The 10,628-nt window shown below is 37.3% G+C and overlaps 1 pseudogene; it reads left to right on the top strand.

The window, feature by feature from the left end:
• Nucleotides 1-254: 254 nt before the first annotated feature.
• Nucleotides 255-859, top strand: LOC110583424 (annotated as a pseudogene).
• Nucleotides 860-10,628: the final 9,769 nt, after the last annotated feature.

Below are 10,628 nucleotides of genomic sequence, written 5' to 3'. Positions count from 1 at the left end.
TCTATTGTGTATTATGTTTATGTAGAAGAATTTCCCTGTCTTTAGGAAATATATACTACAATATTCAGAAATGATGGAACAAGCCAGCAACTTACTTTCAAATGGTTCAGAAAAAAAAGTTTTGTATTATATCTCCCAACTTTTCTGTAACTTTGTGATTATTTTGAAATGAAACAATTTTAAAAAATAAACTGAAGAGCTCTCTTTCTCTTCTGGTCCGAGGTGCTTCGGGAGCCGCGGTCTTCGGTGCAGACATGGCCAAGTCCAAGAACCACACCACGCACAACCAGTCATGAAAATGGCACAGAAATGGCATCAAGAAACCCCAGTCACAAAGATACGAATCTCCTAAGGGGTAGACCCCAAGTTCTTGAGGAACATGCGCTTTGCCAAGAAGCACAACAAGAAGGGCCTGAAGAAGATGCAGGCCAACAAGGCCAAGGTCATTAGTGCACGTGCTGAGGCTATCAAGGCCCTTGTCAAGCCCAAGGAGGTCAAGCCCAAGATCCTAAAGGGCGGCAGCCGCAAGCTCAATCGACTTGCCTACATCGCTCACCCCAAGCTTGGGAAACGTGCTCGTGCCCGCATTGCCAAGGGTCTCAGGCTCTGCCGGCCAAAGTCCAAGGCCAAGGCTCAAACCAAGGCCCAGGCTGCGGCTCTGGCTCCAGCTCCAGCTCCAGGTCCAGCTCCTGCTGCAGCTCAGGCTCCCAAAGGTGCCCAGGCCCCCACAAAAGCTCCAGTGTAGAGGCTTGTGTCTGCCAGTGTGAGGACAGGACTGCTGTGACCCCTGGGCTTCTATCTGCATGGGGCTGGTGTCCTCCTTTGCTCTTTGTACAAATAAACCTGTGGCAGGCTCTGTCAAAAATAAATAAGTAAATAAAAAATAAACTGAAGAAAAGAAACTATAAAAGGTAAAAAAAAAATGTCACTTTTTCAGAGAGACCCCCCCCCAGGTGTGCCCTGCTCAAATTCTGTCCCATCCTCCATCCCCTAGCACTCTCTTATCACACCTTTCTAGCATCATCAACAATTGACTTTTCATTCTATATTTAATTTTTATGTTTCTTATTTTTTGCCTCTGCTTCATCATATAGAATAAACTTCATGAGGAACTGCTGTATCCCCTGAGCATGAAACAATGCTAAGAACATACTGATTTCTGGATAAATATTTGTTCAATGAACTAAAAATCTTGTTATTACAAGCACTAGTAATAAGTAAAATGTTAGTCTTTGTAAGTTATTAATCCTTTCCAAATACTAAAGTTGCATCTACTCAATAATGCCTGTTATTTGAGACCACCAATTTTTACTGCAATTTCTACATGAAAAGAAATCTACTCAAACACTACTTGTAAGATTTTTGTCCCCTGGGATTTTCTTGAAAATGAAATGTCTTCTACAAGTCAATACAAGAGCGGAAAATGCTAATTTGCTCTCCGCAGAGGACTGAAGATGGTTTGCTGTATTATTATTTTTTTAGAACAAAGTATAATAAGATATTAAAATAAATAGCAGAAGACTTTAAAAAAGAAAAATAATTCCAGGATGATGGTTTTGTACTGGGTCTAAAGTACAAATTAGAACTGGGAATAAGACAGCTCCAGGAAAATATGTCCTAGATGAGAAAATATGTCCTAGAGAAAGAATTTCCTGTAATAAAACATGTGATTAAAAAGTTAAGTCTCCTTAATGATAAGGAGAAAGTATAGCATCATAAAATAAGCAAACAAATAAAAGCAATGTGCTCTCCCTCCTTCCCTGTTTGTTAGCTATGTGCTCTTTCCAGGGGCACAAACTTAATGACAGGGGATCCATCTCTACTCATTGTCCAATCACACCACTTGATTCTGCAGGGAGCTACATTTAAATAATTATTGTAAATGCTGTTTTTTTTTTTTTAATTTACCTATAGACAAAGGAAATAATTCTTTTTAGTCATTAGAAAAGATAAGTGACATAAAATTGGGTGTTATAAAGTATGACATAATGCCTAAAATGAGTGAGTCAAGAAATAGGAGGTTGTATTTTATTTGAAGGCATAGATTAGCAAATAGAAAAGCTGAATACATAAAAACACACCTTTTAGAGTTTGAAGTGTGTGACAGGGGGGAATAAGGAAGTGAGAAAGTTTTAGAGATCAGCAAAATTCCTCATTCTTCATGATGAAGGGTGTAGTTATAGTTTAAATTGATAAATAAATGAATGAATACAAACATAATGGATATAACCACCAAAAGAAATATACTTGTATAAGTGGCTATCAAAAGTGAGGATTGAGAGTAAAGGATAGTTTATTTTTCATGTCAAATCCTCTCATTCAGTTTGGGTTTGAAATTTCAAATTATATACTAACTGTGCACAGAAAAATGTCTGGTCCTCTGAACCTCAGCTGGGAACATTGGTTCTCTCATCAAGTGGGATAGTGAGGAGAGGGCTTGGTTCTACTCTTCAGTGTAGTTTCCAATTATTTTTTTGCAATGAGCATATATCATTTTGAATAAAAATTACACATAAAATGATACGTGTATATCATTATATAATAAGAAGATGAACAGGCAGCAGAGTTAAATACTAAATCAGATAAGGACTAAAAGTTCATTGGATTTGGCAATTGGGAGGAGACCGGATGAGTACAATTTCCATTGAGTGTAGGGACAGAGGTCAAACTGCAAAGGAAGCCCCCTCCACAATGAGGAGTGAAAGCGAGTGGGGGCAGAAGATACAAGTGTACAACTATTTTCTAGAAGTTGTGATGAGCAAGGGAAGGGAGAGAATGTGTAAAAGTTAAGTTGCTAACATTTAAAGAACATGGTTATTTAAGGATCACTTCGATGTAAAATAGAGTGCTGTATCTAATAGCTTTAACTTAAAAATGAAAGGCTCGTGATATATAAAGAGCACTGAATGGTCACATAAAAAATTTTCTTTTTGTTTTGGATGAGGCCAGCATACAATACATTTCTATGGAGCCTTATTTTTACAGTTTTAGGGCTTTCCCATCTTCCTTCAGTTAGCCCATTTTTTTTCAGAAATGCCTTTCATAGACATTCCCTACAGAGGCTTCTAAAGCTATTGGAAAGTAACTATGTCTCTCTACAGCACATGTTTGAGGCATCTTTGACTACATCTGACCATTCACATGTATTTCTAAAAAGGCAGCGAAATATCAGTATTTTTAAAATTTTATTTCATAAGTTCATGCTACTTAAACTCCAGTCCTTAGTCATTATGACTGATGTGCTAAATTGATAAAGCATCTATTTTTCCTATCCAGAAATGACCACTGAATGAAGCTTGATTGTCCTTCGTAACTAAATGACTCCTTGGATGAAGTCAAGGAGTATCTGCCATTTCATGTTGGCTTTCTGGGCCAGATGCAAATTTGTACAGTCAGCCTGGGTCAAGGAAAAAATCTGACATTATTTTTTTCCCCTCCATTTGCTCTTGTTCTCATTTTCTTCCTCAAAAGAGGAATTTACTCACAATATTTTATATGATATATATAATATACTCACAATATTTTATATGATATATATAATATATACATATATTTAATTACTTATACTTAATTTTAAAGGTGACATCTGAAATTCTAATTTACTGAAAAAATTAAATCATGAATATAATATTGACAAATGACTGAAGGTAACTTAATAAAAATATACATATCATTTACCATTATAATCAGTGATAAAATTTAATAGAATTCCAAACTGTAAGAGTGAATGTTAAAGACTTGCCTTAAAAGTATTGACTCTTTTAGAAGAATTTCACCAAATAATCAGAATAATACAAATTCTTTTGTCTTCCATTTAGAACATTCTATAAAGTTATATTAAAGTTGGATTTTTGTTTTATACTTATATTTTCATAGCATATAGTTAATCAAAAGAGAGGACCAAATGGAATACAACTCTATTTTGATGGACATTTGCATAAAAAGGGAAATCTCAGCAATTTGTGCATATTGGTTCCGGGATTCTAAATATATAGACGTACAGAGTATCTGTAAGTCTTCTGTGTGGGAGAGACTGCATTATACATATACAACATGGTGGAAGATAGATCTTTTTTGCATTTTGACTTTCACTGGTTATTTGGACCTATATTTGGTCTGTATTGCACGCCCTTATGATCCAAAGTGTGGTCTGTGGACCAGCAGCAAGGGCATCAATGGAGGTTTTTAGAAATGAAGACTATCAGATCCCACTGCAACCACTGACCATAATCTGTGTTTTCACAAGATCCCATGCTGATTCATAAGTACACTGAGAAGCAATGAGACAGACAATATTTTTAACATGACTATGTTCACATTTCAAGATGGGCATGCAAATTAACTTATGGATTGACCTTCCCATGATTTGATGAGGCAGATTTCCTGTATGTTTTGAGTATTACTGACTTTGGATTTGCCACTTGACCACAAGAAGCAAAAGTTTTCTAACTCTCCAGTGTTTTTTGACCAAACCATTTTTCACTTTCTTCTTACCTCTCTATCATCTAGACAAGGCATTGACCAGGTTGGCAAACAAATAACTAATATTAGGAGATGTTGCCTCCTCCACTTTCACGATGAACCATTCACTCTAGACCTTCTTTCCAAAGGTGATTATTTGAAATTATGCACTTTAGTTTATTTTTTCAAGTGCTTAATATGAAAATTTCAAAGATACAGAAAAGTTTAAACAATTGTACAATAGTGTGCTGGTTTTACTGCTATTGCTCCTGATTTTAGGGAGTTACAGACTGTTCTATGCGGTCACCTCACTATTGCCTCTTGCTCTAGCAGCAACTGGTTCCAATTAAGACTGTGTGCTGGCTCTCTAGATACAACAGTAAAGACTTTTGCCATGTTTTATTTAACTTTATGTAAGACTTTCTTTTCCTGAATTATTTAAAAGTAGTTTTGGGACATGGTAAAAATTCATCTATCAATATTTTACCATACTTCTAAAAATAAAGGCATTTTCTTTTCTAATCTTAATACCATTATCACTCCTGATAAAATAACAGTACTTGCCTGATATCTAATATACAGTCTATATTCAAATCTTACCAAGTATCTTTTATTGTTTTTTTAAAATCCAGGAGCAAAGGTCATTTTTGTTTCTTTTTCTTTTTTTTTTTTGAAAAGGGGAGGGCATAAAAATCAAGAGTTTATTTTTTAAACCTTTTCTTTGAAAAATAGTTAGCTTTAACCTTTGGCCTCCCAGTATGACTGGGTAGAAGTTTTGTAAAGAAGAAATTTAGAGGCAAAAATTTTGGAAATGATTCAGATAGTGAAGACAAATGTGGTTCAAATATTTACAGATTAAGAAAATGGAGCATAACAAGACATTTGAATCCGAACAAACATTTTTAACAAGATTCCATCAGCTTTTTCTTAAAAGTAAATATTTGCATAGTGTCTCTGCACACAGGAGCTTTGTTGGCTCTTTCAAATATGAAAAGAAGAAAAAGAGGCAGTTACCTTTTACTATCTGCTGTTCATTACTTTATGTTCTTTATGCAGACAAGAGTCACAGTGATGTTTACCCTAAGTGAGAATCTTCACTCTGTACATTATTTGTCAAAGATTAGAAGTCCTAGCTGAAGTGGACATGACATCATATTAAAGGGGGACAGAGCAACAGTTTTGAAGACCAAATATTTTAGGTTCATTGAAGGCCACTTCTTTTTTTTTTCTTTTTAAGCTTTTATTTAAATTTCAGTTAACATACAGTGTAATATTAGTTTCAGGTGTACAATATAGTGATTCAACAATTCCATACATCACCTGGTGCTCATCACAACAAGTGCACTCCTTAATCCCCATCACCTATTTGACCCATGCCCCCAACCACCTCCCCTCTGGTAACCATCAGTTTGTTCTCTGAAGTTAAGAGTCTGTTTCTTGGTTTGCCTCCCTCTCTCTTCCCCCTCCCCTTTGTTCACTTGTTTCATTTCTTAAATTCCACATATGAGTGAAATCATGGTATTTGTCTTTCTCTGACTATTTTGCTTAGTATAATACTCTTTAGGTCCATCCACGTCATTGCAAATGGCAAGATTTCATTCTTTTTTATGGCTGAGTAATATTCCATTGTAAATATTACCACTTCTTCTTTATCCATTCATCACTTGATGGACATTTGGGCTCTTTCCATAATTTGGCTATTGTTGATAATGCTGCTATAAACATCAGGGTGCATGCATCCCTTTGAATTAGTATTTTTGTATCCTTTGGGTAAATATCTAGTAGTACAGTTGCTGGATCCTATGGTAGTTCTATTTTTAACTTTTTGAGGACCCTCCATACTGTTTTCCAGAGTGGCTGCACCGGTTTGCATTCCCACCAATAGTGCAAGAGCGTTCCCCTTTCTCCACATCCTCACCAACATCTGTTGTTTCTGGTATTGTTGATTTTCGCCATTCTGACAGGTGTGAGGTGATATCTCATTGTAGTTTTGATTTGTATTTCCCTGATGATGAGTGATATTAGCATCTTTTCATGTGTCTGTTGGCCATCTCTGGATGTCTCAGAGAGGGCCACTTCCATAGGCTTTTCTTTGAAAACGACTTTAAGTCCTGCTTCCTCCAGCTTCACAGTTCAGGCGCTCATAAGGGAAGGAAGATGATGAGGATCTGGGAGAAAAGGTGAGGATTTTATGAGTTATTGATTTTATGGTTGAAAAGGAGGGAAAAATAGTTGTGCCAACATTTATTCTGAGAACTCTTAAGGCACTGGCTAACTAATCAGACTGAAGCCTTTGAAAAATTGAAAAAAAAATAGTAATTAAAATACAGTTTGATAAAATATTCATTAAGTTGATATGCTTTATCATTAAGAAATTGACATTTAAATACAGTGTACTAGATTATTCCTTTTTTTTTTTTTGACTGAGTACTTTGGAATCATGGACATAAACTATTATGAATGTTTAATAGAGGAGGAGGAGCAAGATGGCGGAGGAGTAGGAGACCTAAATTTCATCTGGTCCCAGAAATTCAGCTGGATAGGGATCAAACCATTCTGAACACCTACGAACTCAACAGGAGATCGAAGAAAAGAATAGCACCAACTCTCTGAACAGAAAAGCGACCACTTTCTGGAAGATAGGATGTGTGGAGAAGTGAATCCAAGGTGATATTCGGGAAGATAGAAAGCGGGGGAGGGGGCCTCTGTCAGCTGCTTACTGGCAAGTGATAGAGCCGCAGAGCACAAAATCAGAACTTTTAGAAGTTGGCTCCACTGAGGGACGTTGCTCCAGTGGCTAAGCGGGGGGTGGAAGCCTTGCTGGGACCGTGTGGCCTCAGGACCCTCGGGGTCACAGGAAGACTGGGGGAGCCTGAGTGCGGCAGAGCTCCCAGGTATCGGAGTGGGGAAGCTGGCTGCAGAGATGGAGCCGAGGAGTGGGCTCTCAGCTGGGGTTGCCATAAACCGTGATCTGCGGCACAGTCGGGCCACTGCTCTTCTGGCAGGGACCCAACAAGTGGCAGATCTGAGGAGACTCCCCTTCTTCCTCCGGGAGGAGAGGTGTGGGAGCCCACCTCAGGGATCTGCTGGGTTTGGAGACACCACACCGGGTTGGGTGCCAGAGACAGAAACCCTCAGTCACAGGCCAGGTGAGCACGGAGTGTGGCCGGAGACCGGGCAGATGGGAGTGATTGACTGCTTTTCTCTGGGGGCTCACTGAGGAGCAGGGCCCTGAGTTCTCGGCTCCTCCCGGGGGGAGAAAGGGAGGCCTCCATTTTCACTCTCCTCCTCCAAAGCTGTACGGAAAGCTTGCAGGGAACAAAAGCTGCTGAGAGTAAACCTGAGCAGATTACTTAGCCCGGATGGCAAGGGTGGGGCAATTCCGCCTCCAGCAAAGACATTTGGGAACCATGGCAACAGGCCCCTCCCCCAGAAGATCAGCAGGAACAGCCAGCCAAGACCAAGTTTACCAATCAATGAGAAGGGCAGAACTCCAGCGCTAGGGGAATACTGCACATAGAATTCATGGCTTTTTCCTGCCTGATTCTTTAGTCTTTCAAAGTTAATTTTTTTAATTTTCTTTTTTTCTTTATCTATTTTTTTTTGAATTTTTCTTTTTCTCTTTTTCAACCAACATCTTATCAATCCCTTTTTAAAAAATCTTTTTTATTTTTCGTTTTTAGAGTCATAGTCTATCCCTTCATTGTAGTTAACCTTATTTTTGGTATATATATAAGTTGTTCTCTCTTTAAAATTTTGGGGTACAGTTTCTTCTAACAGACCAAAATATACCCTAAATCTCTAGTGTATGGCTTTGTTCTAGTCTCCTGCCTGATCATATTCTCTCCCGTTTTTTTAAAAATTTCTCTTCTTTCTTTTTTCAACCAACTTCTTATCTTATCAATTCCTTTTATAAAATCTTTTATAATTCTCATCTTTACAGTCATATTCCATCCCATCATATTTACCCTTATTTTTGTACATATATAAGTTTTTCTTTCTTTAAAATTTTTGGAGGCAGTTTCTTCTAACAGACCAAAATACGCCCAAAATCTAGTGTATGGCACTGATCTATTCACCAGCCTGATCATATTTGATCATATTCTTTTTTTCTTTTTCTTTTTTCTTTCTTTCCCTTTCTTTCCCCCCGGTTTCAGGTCTCTTCTGATTTGCTTAGTGTCTATTTTTCTGGGGTCATTGTTACCCTGTTAGCATTTTGTTCACTCATTCATCTGTTCTCCTCTGGACAAAGTGACAAGACAGAAAAACTCACCTCAAAAAAAAGAACAAGAGGCAGTACTGACTGCCAGGGACCTAATCAATACGGACATTAGTAAGATGTCAGAACTAGAGTTCAGAATGATAATTATAAAGATACTAGTTGGGCTTGAAAAAAGCATGGAAGATACTAGAGAAACCCTTTCTGGAGAAATAAAAGAACTAAAATCTAACCAAGTTAAAATCAAAAAGGCTATTAATGAGGTGCAATCAAAAATGGAGGCTGTAACTGCTAGGATAAATGAAGCAGAAGAGAGAATTAGTGATATAGAAGACCAAATGATGGAGAATAAAGAAGCTGATCCCTACTGGATCAGGAGGGCAGAATTTGAGAGATAAGTTATACCATAAGATGAAACAATATTAGAATAATTGGGATCCCAGAAGAAGAAGAAGAAAGAGAGAGAGGGGCAGAAGGTATATTGGAGCAAATTATACAGAGAACTTCCCTAATTTGAGGAAGGAAACAGGCATCAAAATCCAGGAGGCAGAGAGAACCCCCATCAAAATCAATAAAAATAGGTCAACACCTTGACATCTAATAATAAAACTTACAAGTCTCAGAGACAAAGAGAAAAATCCTGAAAGCAGCTTGGGACAAGAGGTCTAAAACCTACAATGGTAGAAACATTAGATTGGCAACAGACCTATCCACAGAGACCTGGCAGGCCAGAAAGGACTGACATGATATATTCAGAGCACTAAACGAGAAAAATATGCAGCCAAGAATACTATATCCAGCCAGGCTGTCATTGAAAATAGAAGGAGAGATTAAAAGCTTCCAGGACAAACAAAAACTAAAGGCACTCTTTTCTTTCTACCTGAATTGATTTATCCATAATTTTTACATGGCTGGCTCCTTCTTACCTATTAAATTTGGCCCTTCTGACTCTCCCTGACTACCCTGTTTCAAAAGTCACCTGGTTATTTTCTTTGCATAGCATTTATCTCTAATATCCTTCTCATTTGTATCTATCTATCTACCTACCTACCTTTCCATCTTCCTTTATTATTTCTCCCTCAAAGTGTGTGATGTATTACAAAGGGGACTTGCCTTTCTTGTTCACTGCTTTCTCCTGCACCAAGACTAGTGCTTGTCATAATTAGCAACTTAATAGATAGAGTTGAATGAATCAAATGGCATGACTCCCCCTCCCCCTCTTTCTCTCTTTATTCTTGGCTAGGAAGGAAATAGTCTGATATGGAGATGCTAGGAAAAAAGGGGGAGGAAAGACAAAGGGGAAGAAAGACAAAGATGCCATGACTATGCTTTACCTAGGAAAGTTTCTTTTGGTTAGACTTTAACTTGAAGATGATTTTACGCTACCCACCCCTGAAAGAAAAAATATTGAAAGGAAGGTTTATTTTAATAAACAAGTAAGTGTCTTACCTCCAGCGGCAGTATCTTACAGTTATCAATCTGATAAAGCTTGGCTTTCTGAGAATTGCAGATGTGCTGTGTTCTTTGACTGTTATTTGATAATTGATCATTGTGCTGAGGTTTACAAGCTACAATCTTTTTTCTTTTCTTCTTTTTCATTTCTATCCACCATCCACTGTCACAAAACACATGATAAGTTTTTACTTAGAGATTATAAATACCTAAGAATCAAACAGCCTGTGTTCTAATGACAGTGTTCTACATCTGTGTTATACTTAATACAGTGCCAAATGTTTTCACATTTATTACTCCATTTATCTTCTAAAATATTTTATTTATAAAATGTGTTTTTTTACATATTGCCTATGTTCATTTATTGACAATTCCCCTCTTACCATCAAAGAACTGAAAAGATTTCCAGAAATATTGTGTATGCATTTCTCCTAAACTCAGTATTAATTTTTCCCCCATGCATTGAATTAACTCTTGAGTTTTCTAGTATGTTTTA

Source organism: Neomonachus schauinslandi, chromosome 8 (assembly GCF_002201575.2).
Source record: "Neomonachus schauinslandi chromosome 8, ASM220157v2, whole genome shotgun sequence".
Taxonomy (NCBI): domain Eukaryota; kingdom Metazoa; phylum Chordata; class Mammalia; order Carnivora; family Phocidae; genus Neomonachus; species Neomonachus schauinslandi.
Note: the sequence above shows the minus strand (reverse complement) of the source record. Positions and strands in the feature narration are given on the sequence as shown.